Source organism: Macaca mulatta, chromosome 3 (assembly GCF_049350105.2).
Source record: "Macaca mulatta isolate MMU2019108-1 chromosome 3, T2T-MMU8v2.0, whole genome shotgun sequence".
NCBI classification, from domain to species: domain Eukaryota; kingdom Metazoa; phylum Chordata; class Mammalia; order Primates; family Cercopithecidae; genus Macaca; species Macaca mulatta.
In genome coordinates this window covers 32269621-32285420 of record NC_133408.1, presented here as the reverse complement: position 1 = coordinate 32285420, position 15800 = coordinate 32269621, and the positions used below count along the sequence as shown (strand labels likewise).

General features: G+C 37.3%; 1 long non-coding RNA gene across 1 annotated transcript in view; it reads right to left on the bottom strand.

Moving 5' to 3' along the window:
- The window catches only part of LOC106997317 (uncharacterized), a 140313-nt gene that overhangs the window by 30759 nt on the left and 93754 nt on the right, over positions 1-15800 (bottom strand). The window contains exons 3-4 of the long non-coding RNA XR_013414953.1: positions 8507-8576; positions 7959-8068 (exon numbers count right to left, since the gene is read on the bottom strand). This is a non-coding gene — a long non-coding RNA (uncharacterized LOC106997317). The remainder of the gene's footprint in view (positions 1-7958; positions 8069-8506; positions 8577-15800) is intronic.

The window sequence follows — 15800 nt, the reverse complement described above, 5'->3', positions numbered from 1 at the left end:
AGAAACAATTTCCCTTTCAATGCCCAAGTAATATTAATCGTAAAAATTATCTATGTACATTGTGCCAAATAAGGTAAACAATAAAAGGAGAGAGCTATTTCCTTTACACTGAAAGATGAAAAGTAGCAAATTGGTAGAGAGGGAGAAAATTGGAGGGAAGTTCAAACTTTTCCTCTGCAAGTTCAATAATTGAATCTACCAAAATAAATTGGCAATAGAAAGATTAACGGGAGAAAAGTTAAACAAATTTATAATTTATAAGTGCATGGGAGTCACATAAGGTATAAAACTCAAGGGCTAGAAGGTTGAAGATTAAATGTCCTCTTTATAGGAAAGAGGAAAGTGGTAGATATAGGCAATTGTAATAGAAGAGAAAATGATTTTTAGAGGAGATTAATGGGTCTGAAGAACAGACAACAGCCTGGGATAATTTTCCTCTGGGCTCTGGGGTACATGGTTACAATTTACAGAAGGGTAAGGGGCAGCACTGCATTGTGAACAAAGGTTGTCTTATTATGGAGATAAAGTCTCTGGGTAATAGTCCTCATAGGAATAGATAAAAAGCCTGTTTGGGTGGGTGTGGTCATGGTCTTAGTTTCTTTTCCCATGATTAACATTCCCGGGTTAGTGAGGGGAAGGGAACTGTGTTTTTTGGAAGAACTTCAATCAGTCAGATAAGAAAACTTCAGAGAGAATTCCTGCCTGTGCTTGGAGGGAGAAACTAAGGCAGGGCAGGAGAAACCAAGGGAAAGCCAGAGAAACTTCAATTCTGGGGCAGCTTCTAAGTCCTTCCAACTTCCTTTAATACAAAGTGCTGAGCATGCAAAAGTGCCATACATTGGGGTTTCATTTTCTGTTGACTAGCCCAAAAGAATCAAGCTTAAAAAAAAGGGAATCTCCAAACTTTTCTAATGTATAAAAGTTGAATGAATGTGGCATTGAGTGTGTATATGCAATGACTTTTACTTTGAGGAATATCTTCCAACTCCGAAATTCTATGATTCTAAGACACATTCTATGTAATATCTTTCCTTGAAAAGATATGTTTTCTTTCTGATACCTAAAATTCTTTCCTTTGGATAGAAAAACGATTTTCTTCCTTTTATATACATGCATTCACCACCAATTTATCAAGTAGAATATTGCTGGTACTTAAAAATAAATAAGCTGTAGTTCCTGTCCTCAAGGAGCTTACAGTCTAGGCAAAGATATGTCATTAATTCATTAATAGACCTTATTCAAAATTTTGTAAATGGAAGTTCACTTTCTAGTTTTTTCTGTTACACCAAGATGAGGTGTCACAAAGAGCTACAAAGAAGGAGGCTCAGTTTTCATCCATAGACTAAACACATTTCATTTCAGCGATGATATATTTCTATGATGTGTTTTTATGAATACAGCTATCATTACATAGGGCTTCTTGAGAATTCTAAATGTTCAAAAATAGGAATTAGTACTACAATAAAAAGTATATATAGGTATTTTTTGGCAGAGTATATACTGTACTCAGTAAAGCATAAAATGGCTTTAAAAATATGTAAGACATGTTTACAAGAATTTTTTTTTTTTTTTTTTTTTTTTGAGACAGAGTCTCGCTCAGTCACCCAGGCTGGAGTGCAGTGGCACAATCTCAGCTCACTGCAAGCTCTGCTTCCCAGGTTCAGGCCATTCTCCTGCCTCAGCCTCCCGAGTAGCTGGGACTACAGGCGTCTGCCACCATGCCCGGCTAACATTTTTTGTATTTTTAGTAGAGACAGGGTTTCACGGTGTTGGCCAGGATGGTCTCGATCTCCTGACCTCGTGATCTGCCTGTCTTGACCTCCCAAAGTGCTGGGATTACAGGCGTGAGCCACCGTGCACGGCCGTTTACAGGGATTTAAAACAGGTGGCTTGACCATTTTAAAGTAATATAGTGCTGAGGTGCATGCTGAGTAATTCCAGGAGGGCTTTTTTTTTTTTTTTTTGTGGTTGTACAATTTAAATGATTCTTAATTTTAAAAAGCATTTTTGGCCAAGACATTTAATGTTAAAAAGTGGCTATTCAGCATGCAAAAGATCATAAGTGTTTTTCATAAGAATTTTTATTATAAAGCTACATGCATTTTAAAAATAGTTGTTTACACAAAAGGCCCTAATGGCTCTAATAGTTTAACAGATCAATAATCAATATTCTTATAAGTCAATTCAAATTTATGTAATCTGCATTATGAAAAGATCTTATATACATATTTACAGCATAACTCCTAGTGATTTCTTTATAACTATCTCTGTCCCTAATGTCATCTTATGTTCCAATATGATAGAAATATTTTTAAGACCAACACTTTTAAAATATCAAAAAATATTATTGCATAAACAAATACATTGGAAGTCACCTAAGGCTGTGACAATGCCACTATAATAAAGATATTTAGTCGTCTTCTTTTTTGTGATTTTCCAGAGTACAAGAAACTCCAAAGAAAATTATAGAAGAGTTTACAATAAAAGATTCCTAGTATCTGAAATGTCTGTCAAAACAATTTATATGGCTTTTGTTAGTCATCATATTGAAGAGGAAATTAAAGACACCACAGCAACCCAAAATTTCCCAAGAATCTGTGGACATATGAGTCTGCTGTGCGCTTTTCAATATTTACAGAGTCAACTATAAGCTACCGTGGTTTTATAAAGCTGGTAGTAGTCCAATCCCGTATACATGTCAAGGGCCTTTGGGAACAATAAATAACTCATTAGACCTGTCCCCAAGTCTCCAGTTTATAATCTTCTTCAGATTATGTGTTGCCCTTTGGGTTTTGAAAAAAAGCACAAAGCAAAACCTACTTCTTTTCCAGGCCCACGTTTGTGATGCTTTCTTACTTCTCCAAGTTCACCTAGCTAGTAACAGTACTATTTCCTCAAAATTAAACCCAGAGGCAGTTTGATGCAGACAACTTCTTTGAGTTTCCCATAACCAAAAAATATATATTGACATTTGTGCTGGACTGCAATAAATGCATGCCCTGTTGCGCCCACCCTGATCCTGTTCACAGGAAACCCCTGACAAACAACTCCAAGCCTTAGGAAAGCTCTAATTTCTGGTTATAGTCTCTTGAAGGATTGCATAAAACTTACAATATTTTATCTGGCTTTTCCCTTTTTTCAGAAAAGAAAAAAATTGCCGGTGAATGATATCACTTACACAAAAAGAACGAATTGTATTTTTTTTATTATTATTTTTAATGACTTTCTTTTAACCTACCCCAACTCCACCCCAAGCCCAAATTTTGTAATTCATGGCCTTCTTAGAAATGTTATGTTATCAGTTCCCTCTCCTTTTCATGGGCTGCCCCCTTTCTACTGTTTCAAGAGCCCAGTAAATCATATGATTGACTTTCAAGCCAAGACTGGTTGATGCGAGTAAAGGAAATTTAATTGGAATACAATCACCCCCTACTGCTCTTAACAGTTTTTTGTGCATCTAAATATGATCTGAATTTCAGATATGGTTTTCTATTTGACATTTATTTTCCTTCAGCTTATATGTGCTACATCTTTACCTAAATTGGGTTGTTATCTTCTTCTGCCTTTTTGAACTTAACACTATAAATTAACTATTATCCTACTGAAATAAATTCCTTTGCAGATTTTATGTATATGGAAGGTATTTCAATTTCATTTGAGAATACACACTGAGTTATTATGTCCTACAGAGTAATTTATTGATCTTTGGGAACAAAAACCTCCAGTATAGTATCAAAATAATTTTACTGTTAATTTTAAAAATAATATTTCAAAATTCACTCTTAAGGGAATACATGCTCACTCATACCAATAAAATAAGTAATCAGTTGGATATGAGAGGACAAAAATCTGATACTCAAAATATGTTCTTACTCATTTTAAAATAAAGAGAACTATTAAAAATACAGTGAATTTTGATAGCTTCTGAGACTGTCGTTTTGACTAGAAATGGTCTAGAAAATTAATCTATTTGTTCCTCTTAATTAGATTTAGGTTAAAAAAATAAAAATAAATCCTCATTCCAGGAGATAACAGGAGTATATGTGCCTTTAAATTAATAATGGCACAAAAGTATTGGTGATATCTAGACTCCTTCTCGAGGAGCAACAGGAAATTTCAGTGAAATCAGCCAGAACTACAATATGTCTCACTCTGGAGGTGAAAAGGAGACAAAGTTGTAGTTATACAAAGAACCATAGAGAAATTTACTTTGTCATATATAATCAGACAACCCATGAAACATTCACTTTTAAAAAACTGCACAACACTGAGTTTTTCTACATCTTTTCTGCTCTTAGAGTTTGGTGTGCTACTTTTGGAATTTATACTAATCTAGAAACCATGGCCATGTTTGGAGCCTTAGGTATCAAAAGACCTGGGGATTCCATTAGGGGAACCCAGATATGAGTAATTCTTTCCTACTGTTCTTGTGTGCACATTTCTGTTGCTTAACAAAACACATGCTGAAAAACCATACTTGGTCAAGAGGTAGATTTATGACTGTTTAGGAATCTACCACATGGAGCATGGTGCCTTTGTGGTTAAAGACGACTAAATGACAATAAGGCAGTATCACAAAGCAGGAAACAGGCCTTGGCTCTCTTCAATTTTAGGTTATTGGGATTTGGAGAGGGAAACTTATGCCTCCTGCCAGACATGATTTTTAAACATTTATAACTTGGTTACCTGTTATCACTTTAAAGCACTTTGTCCATGAAGGGTGACATTTATGTGGCAAGTCATATTTTATTATTAAGTGAAAATTTTTTTGAACAAGTGAAAACATTTGTCTTTAATAGTGATTAAATGCCCAACAAGTTAGAATCTTTACAGAGAACAAAGTGAGCTAAGCGCAAAAACAAGTTTCTAATGTTGCTTCTAAAAATAAAGAAATAACAAATGAATAAAGGAGATAAAAATGCACCACGGATTTCTAAATGGGAAACTTCAAACATTTTAAAGCTAATAATTTATTTTTAAAACCCTACAACATAACAGAATGAAGATATTCCCTCCAATGTAAGGTATGTAGTTATTAAAATATTGATCAATTATTTGCTTTTGTTGTTTTCCTGTTAAAGCTTCCTTTCATTGACTATTTTTACCCTGGCAGCACATCTACTCTGCATACATGTCTGTTTATTAATTAGTGCAATACCCTCCCTTCAGTTCAGTACAGGACCCATGAAATATTTTAAACTTCCTCCTTTATTGGATTAAACCTATTTGAATGGAAACGAAGTAGCCATTACAACTCTGAGAGATCATGTCTGCACACAGCGAATCACGAGAAACATTTCGGAGACATTTTTGAGGTTTCCTTCTAAGTCTTTGAAGCATATCATTGGTTGCAAAAAGAAAAAAGAATAAAAGACTAAATTTTCAGTATTAGGCAGAGAAGAAAAGTTTGTATGAAGCAAATGTTCATGCAGAATGTGTTTATTGATAAAACTTGGGAGTACACATGTAGCCATTCCGTAAATACCCTACTTTTTTTTTCTTTGTGTTCTTGGTTACATTGATTAAATGAGTTTAATCTCATACTCTAATTATTATGTCTCCAGTTGGTTTTGTAGCCAAAAAAAAAAAAAAACCGGCCGGGCGCGGTGGCTCACGCCTGTAATCCCAGCACTTTGGGAGACTGAGGCGGGTGGATCACGAGGTCAGGAGATTGAGACCATCCTGGCTAACACGGCGAAACCCCATCTCTGCTAAAGATAGAAAAAATTAGCTGGGCGTGGTAATGGGCACCTGTAGTCCCAGCTACTTGGTGAGGCTGAGGCGGGAGAGTCGTGTGCACCCGGGAGGCAGAGTTTGCAGTGAGCAGATATAGCGCCACAGCACTCCAGCCTGGGTGACAGAGCGAGACTCCGTCTCAAAAAAAAAACAAAAACAAAAAACAAAAACAAAAACAAAACTCGTATCTTGGAGTTTAAATGTATTGTTGTTTTTTGAGAAATATGAAATTCGGCTTTGACATTAGCTTCAACTTTCATCCTAGAGTAGTTAATGGGTCTAAATCTAATTATTTGTAAAGTTTGCTTGCATGATTGGTAGATGGTAAAGCAATATACACTAACTAGCCACAAGGACAACGACATGAGAAATGAATTTTATGGATACCTCAAAAACTTATCTATGAATGGAATTTTAGAATGCCTTAAATAGAGCTATAAAAATAGGCAAAACATGTTGATTTAAGTTGGAGTTCTTTATTATTTATGGAACTATAGGAATTTTTTTTTTCTTGTGGTACTTAGAAGTTTCAGTGTGTTATAAAGATTTTTTCTTCTACCAGATTGCATCTTTCTTGAAGGCCAGACGCATGTCTGATTCATATTATCTCCATGTGTCTAGTAGATTTTGTCTCTATAAAGTAACTATCAGATATTTGTTGAATGCAGAGCCCATATGCCACCCTTTTGCAAATTAGAAATAAAAGCATGCTTTCTCCAGAAAAATGGCACCCTGCATCAGGGATGGTTGATTGTCAGGTATTGTTCAGGCTTGAGACAACCTGCTTCTTAAAGCACCTACCTCTCTTGTGTCCTTCTTGAAATTAATCACATGAATTCAGAAATGAGAAGGGATAGTTTTATCTTAGGTCTTTTGTAGGGAAGTAATGCACTGTGTCTGTGTCAAAGTTTCTTAAATCAGGCTTAACCACTGGACTGAATCATAAGTAGAAAATGTGTCATGGGATTAAAGGTCTTATTTTTTACTGTACTAAAAAATAAATAACAGTTTGGTAAAATGGTGTAATTATAGTTTTTCTTCTAGCATTTGGATATTAAATTAGAGGATACCATAATTCAGGAATGATGGCCTTTTTTTTATCTGAATGTGTCCAGATAGAGGGCCCTGTGTTTTGCTAAAGACTGTAATTGTTACTGTACTTATAATAATTCTCTAGTCACTCATCATCAGCACCTAAACAGCTTGCCTTGGAAAGTTACGAAATCCCAGAGTTAATGACCACGCTTACATTTTGGCCAAGCAATCTAAACTCTTATCTTCAATTTTCCACAGCAGCTGGATCTATTCTAGAGGTAAATACCTTAGAGAAGAGAATTGACAGGAGCAAAATACATGCAGATATATGTTATATAAGCAGCATGATAATTCCTTGCTTTATTATTTTTTAAATGGAAATATGCTTTGTCTCAGATGTCACAAATTAGTGAAATACTTTGAGAGAAATATAATTTTAAATATCTCTACATTCTTATGGATAAATGTCCTCTAATTTGTTCCTGAAATGCCAAATCTAACTTAAGCAATTTGTGACAATTATTTTATCAGTGCTTAAATTTAATTTTCCTTCTTCATAGTTAGTACCCACTGTACACATTTCTATATTAATATACATACATATTTAAATTAATATAGCATTAAATCTATAAGTATAACCAAGTTTATTATAAATATGTGATAAAACATGCAAATTATTTTTTAGACAGGAACTCTTTCAAATATCCAACTGAATTATATAAATAAAACATGAATGACAAACTTTTTAGGTATTTATTTTGTCACATATTACAACCATTCTATATGTTATTCATTTTTCAAATATAAAAGAGTTACCATTACCAGATGGAAAATAATATTCAGAAATGCAGACATGTCTGTGGTAGGAAGAAGATAGAAACAAATAACCAGCTTCACTCACTAAACCAAATTTCTTAAATTTCGAAAAGACCCATTTTTCACAGGTCAAATTTGTCCCTTGATCAGTATACAGAAAACAATCAGGTTGAGTCATAAACAGTAAAGTAGCATGTCTGGAAGGAAAGAGATTAGAAATGAAATAAAATGAGATATGGGCCGTCTAAGGCTACCCCAATCGTCACTTTCACCCCCCTTCACCTAGGCGAGTACACGCTGAACAAGCACCAAAAACAACCAATAAATGAAAGGAAACTCAAAGGTCACTCGGGGTCATTATTTTCACATACCTTTGAATAATGAGAGCATCACATGTCAGCCAGAGGAGAACAAAATGTCACATTCTCCAGCTAAAGGTTGGCCTTGGTCAAAGGTCACAGAAGGGAGGCCAGGAAATAACCTAAGAGGTTAGGCCGGGTGCACAAAGAAAGGTCACCAAATGTCAATGAAAGCATGCAGCTGTTTGGAGATGAAACAACTGAGGCAGCCTTTTGTGCTGACATCGGCTAGAAAAAATGTCTCTGCTGACATTTTTTTAGCTGGCAGTTTTATAGGACATTGACATTAATGTACCCAACCCCGAATTAGCCTTTTAAAAAGCAACAGTTTGGAAGTTAAGTGCAGCAGTTTCCAAAGAATCATAACTGTGACATTTTTATTTCGGATGATTAATACAGCAATGGACTTCTAACACAAAATTTAGATTTGATCTGAGCTCTTTCATCATGACAATGTGTTAGCAACTAGGCCGTGGGACAGGTAACAATCAGTAACTAGTATTTTTATGTTTTAAGCACTGTTATTATTCCTTCAACTAAAAGGTATTCAGAAACCTCACCTTATTACAAGGTAGGAAGACATGAGTGATTTCCACATTTCACTGGGCCTAGCTGTTGGCAGCTCTTGATCTAGTAATAAAATCCAACCAAAGGAAAGAGAAAAGACTGAAACATTTGCAACCCCATTTTAAAGGAATTCATGCAAAATACTTGCAGACTAAATCTTTATCTATCTGAGTATTTCCATCTTAAATATCAGTCCTAAAAGTAACAATTCTCAGAGAAGTGGTGGTAGTGCTCCCAAGTATTCTCAGACATCAAACTCTACAGGAAAGAAGTTTAGAAAAGATAGTCACCTTGAATTATTCAGATACTTAACTTACAGTTGATCCACCCTAGCAGCTTCAGTGTTCTCTGTGTGTGGAGGTCTGTTTTACACACACACACCTGATACTCATCCAAGATCAGCAGCTGTTTCCAGACAACATTAGAACATCTCACATCTATAAACATCCTTTACTGATTCACAGGCACAAGACCATATTTTAATTCAAGATGTACTTTTCAGTCCTCGGGGTTCTCACAAGTGGCCCCAATTTACAACTTAGGCAGCTCCACGTTTTTCCCAAATCTTTTTCAGACAGTTGAGCCAGTTTCTTAATGTCTTTTCCCCAGTTCAACATTCTGTTTAAAAAGAGAACGTTGTGGATTTATACAATAAAAATAATAATAATAAAAGTTGGCTGGGTGTGGTGGCTCACACCTGGATTCCTTGCACTTTGGGAGGTCGAGGCGGGTGGATCGCCTGAGGTCAGGAGTTCGAGAGCAGCCTGCCCAACACGATGAAACCCCGTCTCTACTAAAAACACACAAAAAAATTAGCCAGGCATGGTGGTGGGTGCCTGTAATCCCAGCTACTCAGGAGGCTGAGGCAGGAGAATTGCTTGAACTCAGGAGGCAGACGTTGCAGTGAGCCGAGATTGCGCCACTGCACTCCAGCCTGGGCAACAAGAGTAAAACTCCATCTCAAAAAAAAAAAAAAAAAAAAGGTTTACCCAGAAACAAAGCTCCAAAGCTTATTTCACAAGCAGGGGCCATCTCTCCCTAAAACCTCTATTCCAGGAGATTCTCTTTTTTGTTGTTCCTCCATAAACTTACAGGGAGACTGCCAAACAGTAATACTCACCCCGGGATGACTGCAGGACTCACCCAGAGGCTAAACTACCTTCCTACCTAATGGGCCCTAGACATATGAAGCCTGTCAGGATAACATCATAAATCATGGAGATGGGAAGAGAGGGGGGCAGGAGGAGCCACACAAAGCCTTTGCACTTAGGAGGAAGAGTTATTTAACACATCAGGGAAGTGCATTTCATAAATGAAGTCAGTGACTTGAACATGTCATATTCGATCTATATGGAGGTTACTGAACTTTCTTTAAAAAGTCATTTTTATGCTGGTTGCTTTTCTTATGAAATTTTCTACACCTCTAGTGTATAAAATGGATGTGTAAGCAGCTGATTGAGAAATAGCTAAGGTCAAAGTTAATAAGGAAAGCAGAAGGTCTAAAAGCAGGCTGCCTTTTCTTCCCCCTTTGAGTTCAAGAGACTCCGTATGATTTGGGCATGACATACTAATGTTTCTGACACCAGGCCTTTTTTAAAAATCTGCTTTCAAATAACTGATACTTGGGTGGTGATGAATGTTGAAGATGTCTCATTGCTGGAATTACAAAAATGAACTTTCCTCTTCTGATTTCATTCATGAGCTAGCTTTTCTGAGTAAAATGATATCGCAGACTTGGAGGGATGGAACATTGCCTCAAAATGTCAAGACAATAGAAGTTACAGAATGTACAAGTTGGAGAAGAAAGAAAAGGGTGGGAATGTAGAATTAGGTGTCCCTTTGAAAACAAAGAAGAAAGCAAAATACTCAGCAAGTATATCAACAAGTACAAACTGCACATCTATTTTGGAAAATGTTTTGTATCTCCTCAGCCTTTCTGGATCCCTTACACTTAAGTTGTGAGAATCTCTGGGTTATTTTGTCACATAAAAGAGTATAAAGGCCCCATCGAATCAACAGATAGGTCTGCTCCCTCAGATGAGATTGAACTGAAACGTGGAACATATACAGTGAGGTTCATCAGATAAACACGTGCCAAACTGAAGACTTCTATCTATTTTTAAATGGATGCTACAGATTGTCTGCAAGAACTACTCCCTTCAGCTTCAGATGTGATAAAGCTTGATATGATGCTCTTAGACCTTGAAACAGAAACCATATGTGGCAATAAACAAACAAACAAAATCCCTGGATACTGCAAAGGAAAAAAAGAGAGAAAACTTACTCAATTTTAGAAGACTTGAAAAACTTGTAATTATCTTCCTTTGGTGTTCACTGACAGGAAAAAAAAAAAAAAAAGAAATCCCAGTACCTAAAAACTTCTATATTTCCACATTTATGTTCAAATTATTCTCTAAATGGCTTGAAATAATTGCCTCTTCTGCTTTATATTAACTAAACTTTTTTTTTTCTTTTTGTCAAGTCATGGTTCTTTTTCTAGTATCTGAAAATGTGCCAAACTAAATGTCAGTGCCTTCATAAGGAAGATTTAGAGTTCCCTTTGGAGCAGATAGAAGCCTCAAATGACAAACATGCTTATCCTGAATGCCCCTCCTGCTGGTGTGACTTACCTCAGAACAAGGTCAAAGAAGCCGCCAGAGAAGAGCTACGATTTGTTTGACTTGACATTCCCTGGTATTTCCCTTTGTTATCCCTGTATCATCGTTCTGTGGCAGAGAGAGAGCAAGGCAAGCGCTTGCTTTCAGGTCTGTCTGGCTGGTAGCCCTGCATACCACAGAGAGCTACTGTGGATTTCACTGTATGAAAAGCCTCCATTTGACTTTAATGCTGTTAAAGCATTGCAGGGGCAAGTTTTGAAATCTTTCCTTAGGTCAAACCCTAGCTGGAAAGTTCGCCCCATCCTCCTCCTGGAAGGACTCTTGTATGGCCTTGTAGCTAAACTTGAGCAACCACACACTGGAGCAGAGCGGCTGGCACAGCCCAGGCCAGGTGGGTGGTCCAGGCAAGCCCCAGTCTCCTTGTGTCCATGACTGCTAAGGTGCGTCCAGGAGTATGAGGACTGAAGGAGTCAGACATGTGAGTGTTTTTGCAATCAGTCAGCAAGCATCCACTGTTTACCTATTAGAGGACGACATTTGTTCTGGGCATTGGGAATACCAAGTGGCAAAGTCATGCTTTTAATTTTCAAGGTGTTTAATAGAGAACAAGCCAGGGCTGGAATGCTCTACCCTGGAAGTCCCTGCTATTAAATTTGGCTTTGCTTTTGAGTAATCACCCTCTTAAAGACCCAGGGGACGAAAATCTTATCTCAGTGAAAAACAATTTCCTCCCTCCCTGACTCACTGTTCTCTCTGACTTTGGCCTTTCACAGTGGCACACGTTGTTGGGACATCTAAAATACCACTGGAGAATTTAAGGATATAATCTACCTATGTTACATGAATGCATAAATATACTTTCAATGAATTAGCAGAAGTCCCGAGCCGTTCCTCCTTAGGCATCTTCCTATACTCTTGGTGAATTTGTCTACTATGTGAAAAAAGACTTTCTCTCAGATTGTTAGAGCCAACTACAAGGCCTGCCCCCATAGAAAAGTTCCTTCTCTGTCCTTTTTCTCCTCTCTTCAGATCCCCTTTCTTGACCTTTCTATCGCAGCATCCGAACCTGCCTGCACCTGCTCATTGTCCATTTGAACTGCTTCTCTGCTGGACGTATTCCCGGGGCCCACTCTGACCTACTGCCTTTGGGCTTCACCTGACCTCGCTCTGCATTTACAAAACAATCCCCAAAGATTTCCACCATACATTTCAAACACCGAGAAGGACACTGATTTTGAAACTCAGCTACACTGCGTAGAGGAACTCCCTAAATACACCCCAATCACCCAATTTAGGGAAGTAAGACTTTTCTGACAATGTGAAAGGGAAATGACCTATTTTAAACTAAAGTATTGAAAATGTCTAATTATTCTCACTCCAAAAGGAAAAAAATGAAAAAACAATCATAAAGAAAAAGAACAATCCCCTCTTATAACCTTTCCATTGAAGGAATGGACAGTAATGGGTATTGATGTTCATTGGGTAATGAACATTCATTGGGTAATGATGTTCAATTTATGCATAAGGAGACAAAGGGGCATTTTTTCCTGTATGGCTTCTTTGCCAGAGACCCTTTGGCAATGTGAGGTTTCTCTCAAGGCATAAGGGAGAATTTCTTTATGTCGTTTTGCAAGGCCCCTTTCATTCCTTCTGACATCTTTATCCTTTTCATTTTTCTCTCCCTAAATGAATGGATGCCTATGTACATATATATTTTCTGAAATACAAATGTAGAATGGCATGTAAGTACCATAAATCTGAGATTTAATTTAAATGCAATATGTAAGCAAGGCCTGTTAGGTCCTGGGTCCCAGTAAGAAATGAGATTCACCCTTAATATGGTTTAAGTGAAGATATGTTAATGATAGGACGCTAAAAAGGTGTAGGCAGAGTTTTAGGAACAAATAAATAATTTACCCAGGGACTAGCAACGTTACAACCTCTTGGGCTGAAGGGACAATGAGAAGAAATAATGTTAACAGAACCCAGTGAGAACTGGAAGCACAGAGGAGGGGCTGCTAAGTTGGAGCTGTAGTTTTGGAGAAAAGTAGCAGCTGCCCAAGATGTGGTGCTGAAGCTACAGGGCAGCAGAGAAGAAAAAGACTGGCTTTCCTCCCTTGCAGCTCAGTCAACTCCTGCCAGTGCATCTTGTGGCAAAATACCATCTGTAATCGGTCAGTAAAAAGATTCAGTAGGGGTTAGCTTCCTGACACACAGCAGGGAAAACATGGGTTGCAAAGGAATTTGGTGTGGAAAGTAAGGAATAATTTGTACCAAATTTTCCATTTAAATATGAGAATTAGAGTGAATTCAATCATCAGGTTTATAACTAACTTTCAGGAATTTAAACAATGTGGAAGGATGATGCTATGGATTGAAATATGTCCTCCCTAAATTCATATGTCAAAACTCTAATCCCCAGTATAAAATGCAGCAAGAAGGGGGCCATCAGCAGGCCAGGAAGAGAGCCCTCATAAAAAACGGAATTAGTCAGCACCTTGATCTTGAACTTCCCAGCCTCCAGAATCATGAAAAAATAATGTTTTGTTGTTTAAGTCACCCAGTCTATTATATTTTCTTATGGCAGCCCAAGCAGACCAATGCAGCTGGGTCAAGTATTGTATATATATTATAAGAAAATACATGCTTTGAGACATATAGACCAGGATATTAACACTGACTCTCTCAATTACTATTTGTAGATTTGGGGAAATACTCCAAACTTCAGTTTTGTAACTTAAATAAGTACAGTATTTTCTACATTATTGGGCTTTTTTTCCTTTCTTTCTTTCTTTTTTCTTTCTTTTTTTTTCTTTCTTTTTTTTTCTTTTTTTTTTTTTTTTGAGATGGAGTTTTGCTCTTGTTGCCCAGACTGGAGTGCAGTGGCACAATTTCAACTCACCGCAACCTCTGCCTCCTGGGTTCAAGAGATTCTCCTGCCTCAGCCTCCCAAGTAGCTGAGATTACAGGCATGCACCACCATGAGTTGCTAATTTTGTATTTTTAGTAGACATGGGGTTTCTCCATGTTAGTCAGGCTGGTCTTAAACTCCCAACCTCAGGAGATCAGCCCACCTCAGCCTCCTAAAGTGCTGGGATTACAGGTGTGAGCTACTGTGCATGATCGGTCTCCACAGTCTTATGCCTTACTCACACATTTGATGCCTTTTTTTATTTCCTTCGAAAATTTTAAAATTTTACTTGGTACTTCTCCTTGCTGCCACCATGTGAAGAAGGACATGTTTGCTTCCCCTTCTGCCATGATTGTAAGTTTCCTGAGGTCTAGGCAACCATGAAGAACTGAGTCAATTAAACCTCTTTCCTTTATAAATAAACCAGTCTCGGGTATGTCTTCATTAGCAGCGTGAGAATGGACTAATACACACACTAAACAGTTACTTCCCATTACCCAACTACCTCTCCCCTGGCAAACACAGATGTGCTCTTTCTCTCTTTATAGACTTACCTGTTCTATATCTGTTATACAAATGGAATCATATAAAATGTGATGTCTGATGTCTAGCTTCTTTCATTTAATATACTTTCCAGGTTCATCCATGTTGTAGCATGTATCAGCATTTCATTCCCTTGCATGGCTAAATTCCACTGTATGCACATATTACATTTTGCATGGCCATTAATCCATTGATTGACATTTGGGTTTTTTATACCTTTTGACTACTATGAATAGTGATGCTGTGAACATTCATGTTCAAGTCTTTGAATATCTGTTTTCAGTACTTTTAGGTATATACCTGAGAAGGGAACTGTGATCATGTAGTAAATGTATGTTTAACTTTTTAAAGAACCCCAAAATTGTTTTCCACTGTGGGTTGTACCATTTTACATTCCCAACAGCAATGTATGAGGGTTCCAATCTCTCCATATCCTCGTCAACAGTGGTTATTTTCCTTTTTTTTTTTTTCTTTTGTATATAGCTGTTCTAGCAGATGTGAGGTGGTATCTCGTTGCGGTTTTGATTTGCATTTCCCTCAGAAATAATGATGTTGAGAATCTTTCCATGTGCTTATTGGCCATCTGGATAACTTCTCTGGAGAAATGTCCATTTACGTTGTTTGTTCATTTTTATTTTATTTTATTTTAAATTCCGGGATTCATGTGCAGGACCTGCAGGTTTGTTACATAGGTAAATGTGTGCCATGGTGGTTTGCTCCACCTATCAACCCATCACCCAGGTATTAAGCCCAGCATGCATCCACCTATCAACCCATCACCCAGGTATTAAGCCCAGCGATTTTTCCTGATGCTCTCCCTCCCCTATCTCTCCTCAGCAGGCCCCAGTGTGTGTTGTTCTCTATGTGTCCATGTGTTCTCATTGTTCAGCTCCCACTTACAAGTGAAAACATGTGGTACTTTGGTGCTTGGTTTTCTGTTCCTGCATTAGCTTGCTGAAGATAATGGCTTCCAGCTCCATCTATGTCCCTGCAAAGGACATGGTCTCCTTCCTTTTTATGGCTGCATAGTATTCCATGGTTTATATGTACAACATTTTCTTTATCCAGTCTATCATTGACATGCATTTGGGTTGACATGAAATCAATCTTTGCTATTGTGAATAGTCTTGCAGTGAACATAGGCATGCATGCATCTTTATAATATAATGATTTATATTCCTTGGGTATATGCCCAGTAATGGGATTGCTGAGTCA